General features: G+C 39.8%; 1 protein-coding gene across 2 annotated transcripts in view; it reads left to right on the plus strand.

Moving 5' to 3' along the window:
- The first annotated feature begins 5,423 nt into the window (after window positions 1-5,423).
- ZNF148 (zinc finger protein 148) overlaps window positions 5,424-13,017 on the plus strand; it is a 35,699-nt gene continuing 28,105 nt past the window's right edge. For both annotated transcript variants that reach the window (XM_005415755.2, XM_031056577.1), the window contains exon 1: window positions 5,424-5,645. The gene's annotated coding sequence lies outside the window, so the exon portion shown is untranslated. The remainder of the gene's footprint in view (window positions 5,646-13,017) is intronic.

Consider the following 13,017-nt stretch of genomic DNA (forward strand, 5'->3'; position numbering starts at 1 on the left):
GAATGTCTTGTGTCTACACAGTCCCACTCTGACTGATGCTGCCTTGCTATCTTTCTTTTTTCAGACAGGTATGTCTCTCATCAAACTTCTCGGGGTTTTTTTCTGGGATTTTTGTGCTGTCTTGACCTCAAGTTTTAAAGCACTTCAGGCTACTGTATTATCACAAAATAAATGACTGTGTCAGGCCAGGCATGTTTGTGACATTAGAAACTAATCTGATATGAAGAATTCTTCATGGCTCAGGTGGAAGTGGAACAGTCCTCTCCTGCAAACGGTTTTGGGAACAGAAAAGGTTCTGGGAATAAGGAAAATATCTGGGTGACTTGCATGCACCCTCTAACCAATATTGACTGTAAGTAATTATTTTTGTTTGCAAACATCAGATGCTCAGGTGTTTTGAGCCATTGCATGCCACCACACTTCCATCCATTTCCACCACATCAGTAATGTCAGGATGAGCACACTGTGCCCCTCTGTGGCATTGTCATTGATTCCTGATCTGCCAGCAATATAGGGCAAGGCAGACTATTGAGTCAGGCTTATGTGGGATCATGAATTGAAAGCTTGCTATAAAAAACATTAAATAATTAAAACACAAATTCCACCAGGGATGCTGAAATGAAGAGAAGCAATTTACAGTCAATGTGAGTGGATTCTCAGACAATGGACTCATTACATTTCTGCATTGAATATGCGTGCTAGTTAAAGCCCTGGTGAAATATTCCAATTGAAAAAATGGATGGAAAGTGATTTTCTAGCTTTCAGTAGCAACTGTTCCCTGACTGAATCCACTGCTGAAATGTCAGGCATTCACCAAGGCATTTCTAAAGCACCATGCATTCTATCGCTGACACATACAGGCTACCAACCAGTGACCTTTGTGGACAAGGAAGGAGGGGAGGAGAGAAAGTGAAGAAGAATAATGGGAGTGGGGTGCAGAGAACACACCTGTAATCTCTGAAAGTCAAGTTACTCTCATCTCCCACCGAAGCTGTGGACTTCAACTGTTTGATGATTCCACAAGTACAAAAAAGGTGGGTTTAACATTGTTTGGGAAGATGAATTGTGTCTGTCCACACCCTAACACCTCACAATTTTCTCTTGGATTTACCTTGGATTAGAACTTTCTGTTTGCAAATACCTTCTTTTGAGAACATAAAATGTTTCTCAACCAGCGCTCTCTGTATGTAAACTACTGACATGAACTCTTCACTGATCATCTTCAGTCTGTTTTTTCAAGACTTAGCATCATTATAAAATACTCAGTAAAAACACTGATTGCTGAAGTGCAGATTGTTTTTCACATTTCCTTTGGCCTGATCCTGTAACCACAAACAGACATAAATAGTCCAAAAGATCTTTATTGTTTTGCTCAAGAGAAGCCAACCGTAGGTGTTGGAAGGAATGAGACTGTTAACGGTGAGTTGTGACATCTGCAGGGGGAAGGGGAGAAGATGGACAAGCTGTGTCCTTGTTTTACGTGGCAAAGGACAGAGAAGCAGCAGGGAACTTCAGCCTGGACAGAGTCTGTAGGACAAGTCACATCACTGGACTCTGTGCTCCAAAGGCACAGAAAAAAGGTGGTGTGGGTGGGTGAAGAGAAGCTGCACCTGATGTTTGTTGATTTACATTTTTGTCCATGGTCAAAATGATTGAGCTGGAGGCCCACCCTAACAGTATTTTCAAACAAACAAAAATTTTTGAAAAACAGGAAGGGGAATTTTAAAGAGTTACAGGGATAACGCAAGACCTGGAGAATAGTGTTAACAATCTTGATACACAGTCCTTAAACCTGATAGCTAAAATGGGTAATTAGAAGCTCAGGCTTGATGAATGCAGACAAATACAAAGCCATAAATTTGAGGGCTAGGCTACAAGGCCATCTTAAAAGCCTACAGAACTGGTGGACTGCTCTCTCAGATTTCCAGACTGGATCTCTCCAGGTCAACAGCTACTTCAGTAGAAGTTACTGGCTTGATGCATACATTTCTGAATTAAACCCTTTAGTTTTTTATGCAGGAGGTCAAATGTGTTGGTTCTGCTTGATGTGTGCAGTTACTTCTGAAGCTACTTCCTGCTTAAGACCTTTTAAAACACATGTATTCCCCAGTGATTCCCCAAAGCCACTTTTTAATACATAAACTACTTGTGCTTCCTAATTTTTTTGTTTCTAGATTTATACAGAAAAGAGAAGAAAAAAAAATAAAAGGAAGGAGGGTGAAGTGCTTTTTACTTTCCAGTATTTAGCCTTCTTAAAACTAAAAGGTACTGTGCTCCATGCTGCATACACATTGCCTTTTAGAGGGTTTCTCATGGGTGGGCAACTTTTGGAATTCAGGAGGGAGAGGAAAGACTATATTAAAGACTATTAATTATTTTACCTAGGGAAAGGCAGAGTTTTTCTGCTATTTACAGAGCAGTGTAAGGAAAAAAATATAGGTCAAAATGCAAATGCTCCTTTATGCTTCTCAAGCTACTGAGTTTATATATTTATTTTCTATTTTGTTATGCCAAAATACTAATATTAATAAATAAACAGCACAGTATTAAATATGTATCCAAACACCAATATGAACATCAGTACCACAGCTGGGGGACTTGGTGAGGAAGTGCCATCATTTGAAAATATATGAGGGAGAGGTCCAGGGGCTGATGTGTCCCTTCACCACCTCTGCCCTGGTGTGGGGGACTTCCAGATGAACAAAGCACTGTAAGATTCTTACTGAACTTGACAATTTATAGGTGCTTAATTCCTCTTAAAACAACACAAAACCTGCACCCTAACCCAAACTGTCATTTGAAAATTGGAACACGTCTTGATTAAGGTCATAGAAGAATGATAAGAGAGTAATGAAGAGTAATGAACAGCACTCAAATATGCTGAGTCTTACTATTTTGCATTAAATACAAGGCAGTCTTTCTTCTTCGTATTACACTGTTAATTGCCAAACAGATATTTTGAAAAGCAGGTTCCAATTGATGTGTCCTTGGAGAAAGACTTGTGCTCACCCTGCAGAAAGCTTTAATTCCTCAGTGTGTTTTAAAATAAGGTTTTAGTGCTGAGCTTTCCGACTCAGACTTAATGCAATTCAAAAGATATTTTTTTTGACAGGGAAAAATGAGTAAAGTCACCAAGTTAACTGTCTTTGAAGGGAAAAAAAATCAAAGCTGAATAAATGTATGTCTTCCCTCAGCTTCTAAAACTCTGGTTTTGGAAATGAAAAAGTTTCCCATTTTATTCAATAAGCAGGTTAATGACACTTCTTGTATTTGTGTAAAATTGTAGAGGTATTGCATGGAAGGTAGCTACATTTTATTAACCCCTTCCTCTGTTCACAGAGATTGAGTACTTGACACCATCATTTTGAAATGTACATATTGCACAAAGTCAGGGCAGACCTTCTTCAGGGTCCTGGTGTCATTAATACTCTCTTAATGAAATTTCTTGCACTGTAACTTGATGGCACAACCTCTGGCCCGCGTGAGGATGCAGAACCTTATTAATGCACCTTGCTGAAGGAACTCGAAACCCTGTGTCCAGCTGACTCACCAGGCAGATGCTTCTCACTTCTAACAGGACCTGAGAGAAGGGCATAAGCCTCATCACGGAGACAGGGTGATCCTGTAGGACAGCCTGGGAATAACTAAGCTTGTAGCAAAAAGCTTTGGGCTTCTGCTGATTGAATGAGTCACAGAGCTAAGCCCAGCGAAGCTGGTAAATTTTACCCAACAGAGCTTATGCAGATCTTGGCTTCAATCCAGGAGAGCACTTAAGCACATGCTTAATTATACGCAAATGACATGGAGCAATTGAGGTACGCACGTGTTTAAGTGCGTTGCTGGGTGAAAGACTTTATTTAGAGAAACGTGGAAAAGTTGGTAACCCCTGAAAGAGGTGAAGCTGAGAGGTGCAAGTGACACCGTGCCACAGCCCAGGCTGCAGAGGTGCAGCCAGTTTGGGTGGAGAGCTACTCCAGGGAAGGCATTGGGTTTTAAGAGTGGGCCTCTAGCAATTCTCCAAATGGTTTACTATGCAGGTCATGGCGAACATCATGATAACAAAGATTAGAGTGCAGGAAACTCATGTTGGGACTTTCAGATGGATTTGGAGGCCCTGAGAATCTGAGGGACACCATGTGTATAATGGCACTGGCAGCCTGCAGTGGGGCCTCACCCCAGAGATGCATCATGAGAGGGGAACCAGATCAGGCTTCACTTCTTTACACTGAGGGTGGCAGAGCCCTGAATAGGCTGCGCAGGGAGGTCGTGGAATCTCCCTCTTTGGAGACATTCCAAACCCACCTGGACGCGTTCCTGTGTCACCTGCTCCAGCTGACCCTGACTTGGCAGGGGGTGGGACTGGAGGATCTCCAGAGGTCCCTCCCAAATCTAGTGACTCAGTGATTCTCTGTTTTCCCACTACAGATTAGGATGGGAGAGACTGAGGCTTGGCAGGGCTGGTGTTTGATTTGTGATTCAGCAGCAGACTTTTGGTGGGACATTAAGTGTACAGTGATTTACATAAGCTATGCAGCTTTCTGCTTTGTCATCTATGAAATTGGGAGAAGTAGCCTGAAAATTATGTAGTGATGAGAAATGCCTTAGCAGGTCTGTGGTGCTGAGCAACAACTGTAATGAGGTAACAAGACTGTGAAACTTTGGTTTATTAAATTCTTTCCATTGTTAATGGTTAAAGTTTATGGGAACAGTATCAGAAACACATTTAGGTTTTTAAGAAGCTGAGGCATCATTTATTCTGCAGTGAGAAATGACAGCCACTAGAAAGACAAAAATTAACTTTTTGTGTAACTGTAGTGAGGATGAGCCTGTCACTGAATGAAGGTTGAGAGTCTGTTTTAGCATGTCTGATACTTCCACAGCAGACTGGGAGGTTTATATGGAAGATTTCATGGAATAAACTATGTATTGTAATGCTTGGATGCAGCCTTTAAACAGGCACAGCCATCAGAAGGCGCTTCTGACAACCAGGAATGGGCTAATGAAATTAACTGCAAACATTTTCTCAGCAACAGAAAAAAATTAAAGTAATCATACTTTTAATTTAATGATGGGAAAATTCTGCTTTGTTTTGTTTATGAATACTAATTTTAAAAACCTTAATCTGGTAACACTGTTTGCTTCAGTGTCCCCTCTGAACTTCTGATGGAGCTATGAAAAGTCTCTCTTCTCTTCCTGGGATTTCTCCTCTTTTATCTACCACTCACCAGTCTCCTCAGGGCGGCGGGGATGGGGCCAGCGGGGCTGCCTGACAGACGGACAAAGAGCTGACGGACGGACGGACAGCGCGTCCCGCCGGCCCCGTCCTCCCGGGCCGTATCCTCCCGCTGCTCGCCTCTCCATTGTTCCCGGTGTAAGATAGGTGAAGCGTGCCGACCTGCGAACAGTCATTTCGTTTGGTTTTATTTCTGCATAACCTTCTCAGAGTCTCCTCTCAGCTGCTCGGAGGAAGCTTTTGCACGGCACCTCTTTTCCCCAGCGTCGGGAGCTGCTAACAAGTGCCAGGCTGGAAGTGGCTTGGGAGAGCAGGGGGGACCAGTAGGAGTGGAAGAGAAATTAGTTGGGCTTCAAACACTTTCACTCATCAACATCATTCCTCCCCCGATTCCTGCCAAACCTCAGCTGGGGTGAGTGCAGCAGCGTCTGCATTAAAGCTGGCTCATGGAAAGGGAAGACATTTATGTTGCAAACATAAATCATCTCTCTGAGCAGTTTGTTTTTGTAAACTGTTTAGGGCAGCTGTGAGAGATTTTGCAGAATGATTTTTTAAAAAATGGATGTGTGGAGTCCAGTGATCACAACTTTAGTCTTGCTTTGAAAGTCTGCTTGGAGCATGACCTATCTCTGTCTGCATACACGTGACATTCTGGTCCAAGAAGTTGTAGATGGGAGAGATGTCTTAGTCCTGGTGAACAGCATCTTTGCTACCGGACAGGACAAATGACAGAGGACTGTGTTTTTTCTTTTGAATAGGATCTCAGTTGCTTTGTTTATTTCTGTATGTATTTGCAAATGTCAGTAGTACTTTACAAGCTTGCTAGGAATATACACATGGGCCCACCCATCATGCTTCAGCATTTTGGAGTGCCCATATGCAATTTCGTTATTGTAAGTGGTATAAATTTTGTAGCCATTCTCCACGAGTTTTGGTCAATTTGCATTGTGAATGGAAGAAGTATAAAAACAGTACTACCCTGCATCAATTTTGCAGCTGTTCTTATCCTGTTCTCAAAATCACTCCAGATAAACCAGTGGTCTGATTGAGACTTAACATCTATCCTGCTGTGTGAGAAGTTTGCATACCTTCAGGCCATGTTAGTTTTGCAGTGTTCACTTGCAGTGTTTGGGTTTGTGCTTTGTCCAGTGACAGCTGTCATCTGCAGGAGTTTGGCTGCACCGGAAGCTCTGGAGCATGTGAGGCCTGCTTTCCTGTGCATCTCGTGGGATCTGCAGGCTCTTGGTACTGACACATCCATAGGACAGACCAGCAAAGCCTGCTCTTGTTGCAGTAATTTAGGAAAACAAAATTCAGTTTCAGTTGCAGTTTCCTGAAAACTGTTGTCATGGCTTTTCCTCATGAATACAAAACTGAATGTATGTGTGTGTTCAGTTTCCAAAAGTGTTTTCTTTGTATTTTTTTCTGGATGTCTGCATGCCCCTCTTCCTCAAGTATACCTGTACTTCAGTCAGTGAGCTGACATAAATGAAGAAAGCTGAAAAAGATGAGCATGATCTCTTGCATTTAGGCTGCTGTATGCAATGTCTTGTCTTTGCTCCTCAGGCTGAGACCTGAGAGATGTGTATGTAATCTATGCTTCTGTTACTCTGTCTTGTCCATGTGTGCTTCATGCCTACTGTATTGCAAACACATTCTGTTCATGGAAATATCCCTAATATAATGCATCATGAAATCAAGCTATTAAGTGGGTAAGTAGCTACTTGAACAACCACAGTGATTTAAAAAAAAAAGGGAGAAGAATTATTCTGAATGTGAAAAGTTATGTTGCAGGCTGAATTGTTCACCTGAAGGAATATATACTTTGGGAATGTTGTTATGTAGTTTTTCAAAAGGTGGTTTTCCCTCTGAGTTCAGTGCTTACAAGTTTATTTGTATGAGGATTTAAAGCACTGTGGAGCATAGGGATGTTCTAAAGACAGTTGGTGTAAAACCATTGAGGTTGGAAGTTTGTACTCTCCTCTGAGAATTTCTGTGTACCAGTAATGTTAGAGTTGAACTATCAGAATGCTAATAATATATTACTCTAGTGAAATATGGTGATGGTTCATCTTAAAGAGTTTATCTCACTTCTAGAGATGTTCTCTGCACCACAGATTCAGGAAAATAGATTTGCAAATAGTGGAGCTCAGGGTATCAGTTGTTAGTAGATGGAATTAGGTTAAACATTTCAACGTGTACTAATGGGGAGGAAGTGTTTGTATTCTAGTAATTTTGGGAGAAACGTGTGGGTTTGGTTTTTGTGTGTGCTGCAAGACATTTGTGATTTTTTTGTGACTGGAATCTCTGTAGTGTCTTCCTCCAGCGAGGATTGCTGTGTGGGCTCTTACAAATGGAGACCTGTCTGTAGGGAGCAGCTTGATGGAGTGGGCCTTAATCTATCAAAACCCCTTTAAGTGTTTAGCATAATTTGGGATTAAGTTTGATTTAATTTTGGCTCTAATATAAAATACATTTTCCTCTGTGAAATAGTGGAAGTTAAATAAGAAATAGTACCACTGGTAATGTCTTTTGTAAATGAAGAGACTGCTGTTGCCCTAAATATGGAATGAAGCATCCAGCTTTCTTGTCCAAACTTAACATGTCTTATATGTTAAATGAATGGCACAAGCATTGAAAAGTAAGGACCAGTGGAAATATTTTTTACTTTGAAGGCTCTTAAATGGGTCTAACAGAGAAATAGGTTTTATTTCAAATAAGTACTTCCTCTGCCTTTGCCTGGCAGTTTAATGATAGCTGCCTTTCAAACCAGCATCATTTTTGATGAAATAGATTCAAGCCTTCAGCTTGCAGTCTGATCTGCATAACTGAGTGATTAAAGACAAAAGTGGTCCCCCAAAGGCTCCATGGATGTAACCAGACATGGGTGTCTGCTTCTATCAGGTTGCAGGGCTTGTTTAAAGGATCAGTACTGTGATTAAGTTCCACTTTAATTTGCTTAGGTTTTTTTGAAAGAAATACTTTTGGGAAAATTACATTTTTTGAAGTACTGAGATTCATGATTTTTTTTTATTTTTTCAGTTCTGTAAATTGGTATCTGTGCAGAAACCCTTGTAGCAGTATTGAGTTAAATGTACAAACTTACTGTTTTTTAACAGCTGAGACATAGCTATTGACAAGATGTGTCAGCAAACCACAGCCATTGGCTATAATATGTAGTTATATGCCAAACACAAATTTCTGTTTAACAAAGGAAAATCCATTCAGATTTTCATGAGATTTATTTTCATTTACACAAATGCTGTTGGTTACTTTATTTCAGTATTTTCCAGTGAAGTTAAATACACAACCCCATCTGTTTAGCTCATTAGCTGGTTCTCTATATACATTTTAAATATACATTTTTTAATCTACATAGAACAGAATGTTTTATACATCAGCAGTAATTCCAGAAACTACACAAGTGATAAAAATTTAAACTATTTAACTTACAATTTATTGTACAAATTAAAATACAATAACATATGTGAGTATTCAAATATTATATGTGATTAAATTATCTTCCCCTGACTCCATATAGAGATATTTTTTGTATGTCATTCATCATCTTGGATAAAATACTTGGAAAAAACCTATAATATGTTCTCACAAAACTTGATTCTAAGTGTGTCCCAAGGGGAAATTTGCTGTCTTTAGAAAGACTGTGCAATCCACAACATGCAGAAGGGTTAGAATCTCCTGATAACTTCTTTCACACTCTCAGAATATTATTTTGGGAGATAGTATATAAGCTGCTACTGCTTTTGCTCCAAAATAATTTTTAATGTACTCAGGATATTATCAGTGTGCTGGTGCATTCCAGGTTATGATATCAAGGGATAGCACTGTGAATACTGTAATGTAGTTAATGTATTACTAGGTTATATTTTTTTATTATTTCATTGCACTTCTGAAAGCAGCAAGCCATAGCTCAATAACAGCATGTGGATTGGCCTGATCCTGGAACTGATACACTCTGCTGGCATATTAGTATAACAGTATCTGCATCTTGTCACGGTATGTGCAGAAAATCTTAAGACAGTGCTGTCTAATTCTTCCCTTATGACTAGGATGACATTTTTATAAGCGCAGAATTAAACAGTCTGATGATAAAATGAAATCTGTGTGGGAAGAAGTTCCAACCTGCAAACAGCAGTAGACTATAATTTATGAGCAGCCTATCAAATATAAACTGTCTAGATCTCTTGCACTGGAAAAAAACCAAAAAATCCAACATAAAAACCAAAACCAAAAATCAAGGTGCCTCTAAAATGTCCATAAACCAATTTCTTGATATAACATGTGATATTACTCATGTGTAAGGCTGTTGTGATATCTGTATCAGCTATGTGACTGATAGAGCCTTCTGCTCTAAAATAGTTTCAAATGGCAGCTGCATCTGCACGGGTAAAAGATGCCCATTCATAAAAAGTTGTACAACTGTCTTAAATGTTTTTGTAATAATTTCCCATAAAGGCTCTATGAACTTTTGTTACTTATGCACCCCACCATGGATGTAAAAGACTTCATTAGAGAGGTTTACAATGCCAGTAACATCATGACTAGGTCAGGTTACCTCAGTGCAAGAGGTGAAGTGAGAAATACTGATGCTGTGCAGATGTGTCATAGTTACGTGATCACTAGCAGTATTTAAGAAAAGGGAAACCCCAACTTTCTACATTCTCTGAATATTAACTGCTATGTGATTGCCCTGAAAATTTGTCAGATTTTTCTTTTTCTGTTGTGAGGATTGTGTTTGAATCAAGGAAATGGTGATAATGCTACTAAAAAGTGTGTGTGCATGCAGATATGCAAGACTCTAGTGGCATGTATTTATGATGCTGTCTGGCCTGAAGCTCTAGTCCTGGAGAATGAGAAATGTTCATCATAAAGTGAAGTTTATTTTGCCAAACAATAAGCAGTGTGTTTTAGTGCCTGGGAAGTCACTGGGAACGGGCAAAGCAAGGAGGCAGTTTCTAAATACACTGGGTTTCTGCAGGTTTCCGTGGGTACTGAAAACTCTCCAGGCTTGCTTTCAACAAGTGATCTTTAGAATTGCACTGCAGACATTCTTCAGTTTTGTAAAGGCAGGGAAGAGAGAGCAAAGTGAGAACGTAAGCCAAGAAATAAATACATTTCACAGGATCCATGGATGATTTTTTTTAGTCTGTAGGCATTATAACAGTCAGAATTTCCAGATTCAGTGGATGATTTCAGAGTGTCTCAAATAGGAGTACTCTGAAGGAAATTATCATCTCCTGAGGCATGATTCTCCTCTGGTTTTGACCACGTACACACAGTGGTTTCTAACATAGGTGTCTGTTACATGTCAGTCTCTATCAAACAGAATACATGTGAGATGGATGACAATTGCAGGCTTTTAAGTTGAGTCATTTATAGCACTGAGCAGTTCTTGATGCAACAGTAACTATATACATAAATTTAAGACTCTCTTTTGTGTCTGTACAAAGTTTCTTTTAACAAAGAAGTTCTTCAGGATAGATTGGTAAACTCAACCAACTCCTTTTTGCTAGAGTAGTCTTGCACTGCTTAGTTTGAAGAAAATTTTTGTATTGACCACTGTAGATCAACTGCAGAAGAAGGTGGTTAATCCTCAGGACACCAACATGTGATACAATTATTTTACCAAAATCACTTGCAGATTTTCCAGACATGCCCATGAAATATTGGTTTTCAACTTCTGTTTTGACCTTTTAACTGGTTTTCTTGAAAATAAGGTCTAGTGTGAAGGTGCCCTGAGTGAATATTGCTTTAACACTATCAAATAAAAATGAATCTTTCATATGGGAAAGACTGCTGTCATCCTTCAAGGAGGAAAGCTTTATTAGGCTGTGGTTCTCAGGAGCTTCCTCTGTCACTGGTGAATCTGACAGTTATATTTTGTGATGAATTTTTGTCTGAGTCAGCAAGAAGATGTCAAAGTTATGTGATTGTGTTCTGAGGAGCAGGAAAGCTTGTATTGTTATGGGGTATAATGAAGTAAGGAAAAGCTACTTGACTTTAGTGTTGTTTTTTCCTGGTGGAGATGATGAAGTTGTCTTTTTAAATGACTCATAGAAAAGAATTTTTATGTATTTGAAATGTGTTTTTTTTATGATCACCAATGATAAAATTAAGTTACTGAGAGGGGAATTAAAATAGAGTTTATAGAAGATGAGCACACAGAGGATGATCATCCAGTTGTCACAGTATTTTGCTGGAAGATGTGAAGTAGGTGGCAATTTGTAGACAAAACCAGTGGGCTTGTTGTCTGAATCTGACAGTTAAAAGTAGATCATGCAAACCAAGCATGTTCAGCTGGTGCCTGTTAGGAGTCAGTGTTACATACACTATATTGCATCAAATGTAGTGCAGCCTTAAGTGTGAGTTTACTGTCACTTTCCAAGGAACAGCGATGTAAAAGGACAAACTGACAGAAAACTTAATCTGTCAATTCTTTGCATGATCTCACATTTTACTGTCGAATGTGCCTTTGTGTCACCCCTGGATTACATTCCTTGTAGGTCACAGGACAGGCAGGGAGCTTTCTGCAGTTGTGCTGGTGATGAGAGTGTGGCTGCTCATGCAGAAAAAATGGAATCTGTTGTAGTTACATCTTATGTGCCTAAAATTTGCTGTACCATTGGGCAGCTCTTCATTTCCCAAGTCAGATTGGACACAAGCTCAGCAGAGAAGTTTTGAGTCTGGTGCTTCTATCTTGGGATCTTGGACAGGTAGTGTTAGGACAGGGGGTAATGAACTGAAACAGGGTAGATTTAGAGTAGCTATTAGGAAGAAACTCTTGACTGTGAGAGTGGTGAGACACTGGAAGAGATTGCCCAGAGAAGCTGTGGGTGCCCCATCCCTGTCAGTATTCAAGGCCAAGCTGGATGGGGCCCTGAGCAACCTGGTGTAGTGGAAGGTGTCCCTGCCAATGGCAGGGGGTTTGGATCTTGGTGATCTTTAAGGTTCCCACAGAGCCAAACCATTCTAGAATTCTCTTACAAATTGTTGCCGTGTTACCTGTGGAACACATCTTTGCATTGAGGGAACCTGGGTGAGTGCAGCTGCATCAGTGTGAGACTCTCAACATGGGTGGATGAGGAGCCAGTATCTGGAAAGCAGTCCATAAAGGCAGAATATGCTGAATTTTTCTTTCATCTGAATCCCGTCAGAACATTTTCTGGCTTTACAGATTGGCTTCCTGCTTGCTTAATAATGTGGATTATATGGAATGTGTTTTACTATGACTTGGCTTCATCATGGAAGTTATTTGACTATGAGTTCTCAAAAATTTCAGACCTGTTTGGAATGGTAGTTCTTAATTATTGGTCTGTGAGTTGATGGCATCAAGAACCTTCAAGATTTTTATTCCTAGTAATTACAGGAGTTGTTATAAACATGTATCATGTCTTTTAATCATTCTGAATTTCTGTTTTAGTGTATTCTAGGACTTAATTAGTGAGAATTAGGTGCAGGGCACCAAAGTCATTGAGGTAGAATCCAATTTCCACAACCTTTTTATTCAAGAGGGCACAATCCTGAGAAGTCTGTGTTTTATTTTTTGGATTATTTTCAGTGTTAGCTAATGGGCCAGGATATCTGTGTTATTATTGCTCTTATAAAATAGTTTCTAGACATCTCATGTTTTGGCTTGCCTCAATCTGAAAATGGGCTTAAGTGCCTGAAAATTGTTTGAGAAATTCAAAACTGTAATGAGGAAAAATCACCTTGGGGTATGTGGTAGAAGTCAGTGGGATTCCTTGTTCATGCCATTTTTGAAG

The sequence above is a fragment of the Geospiza fortis genome, unplaced genomic scaffold (genome assembly GCF_000277835.1).
Source record: "Geospiza fortis unplaced genomic scaffold, GeoFor_1.0 scaffold112, whole genome shotgun sequence".
Classification (NCBI taxonomy): domain Eukaryota; kingdom Metazoa; phylum Chordata; class Aves; order Passeriformes; family Thraupidae; genus Geospiza; species Geospiza fortis.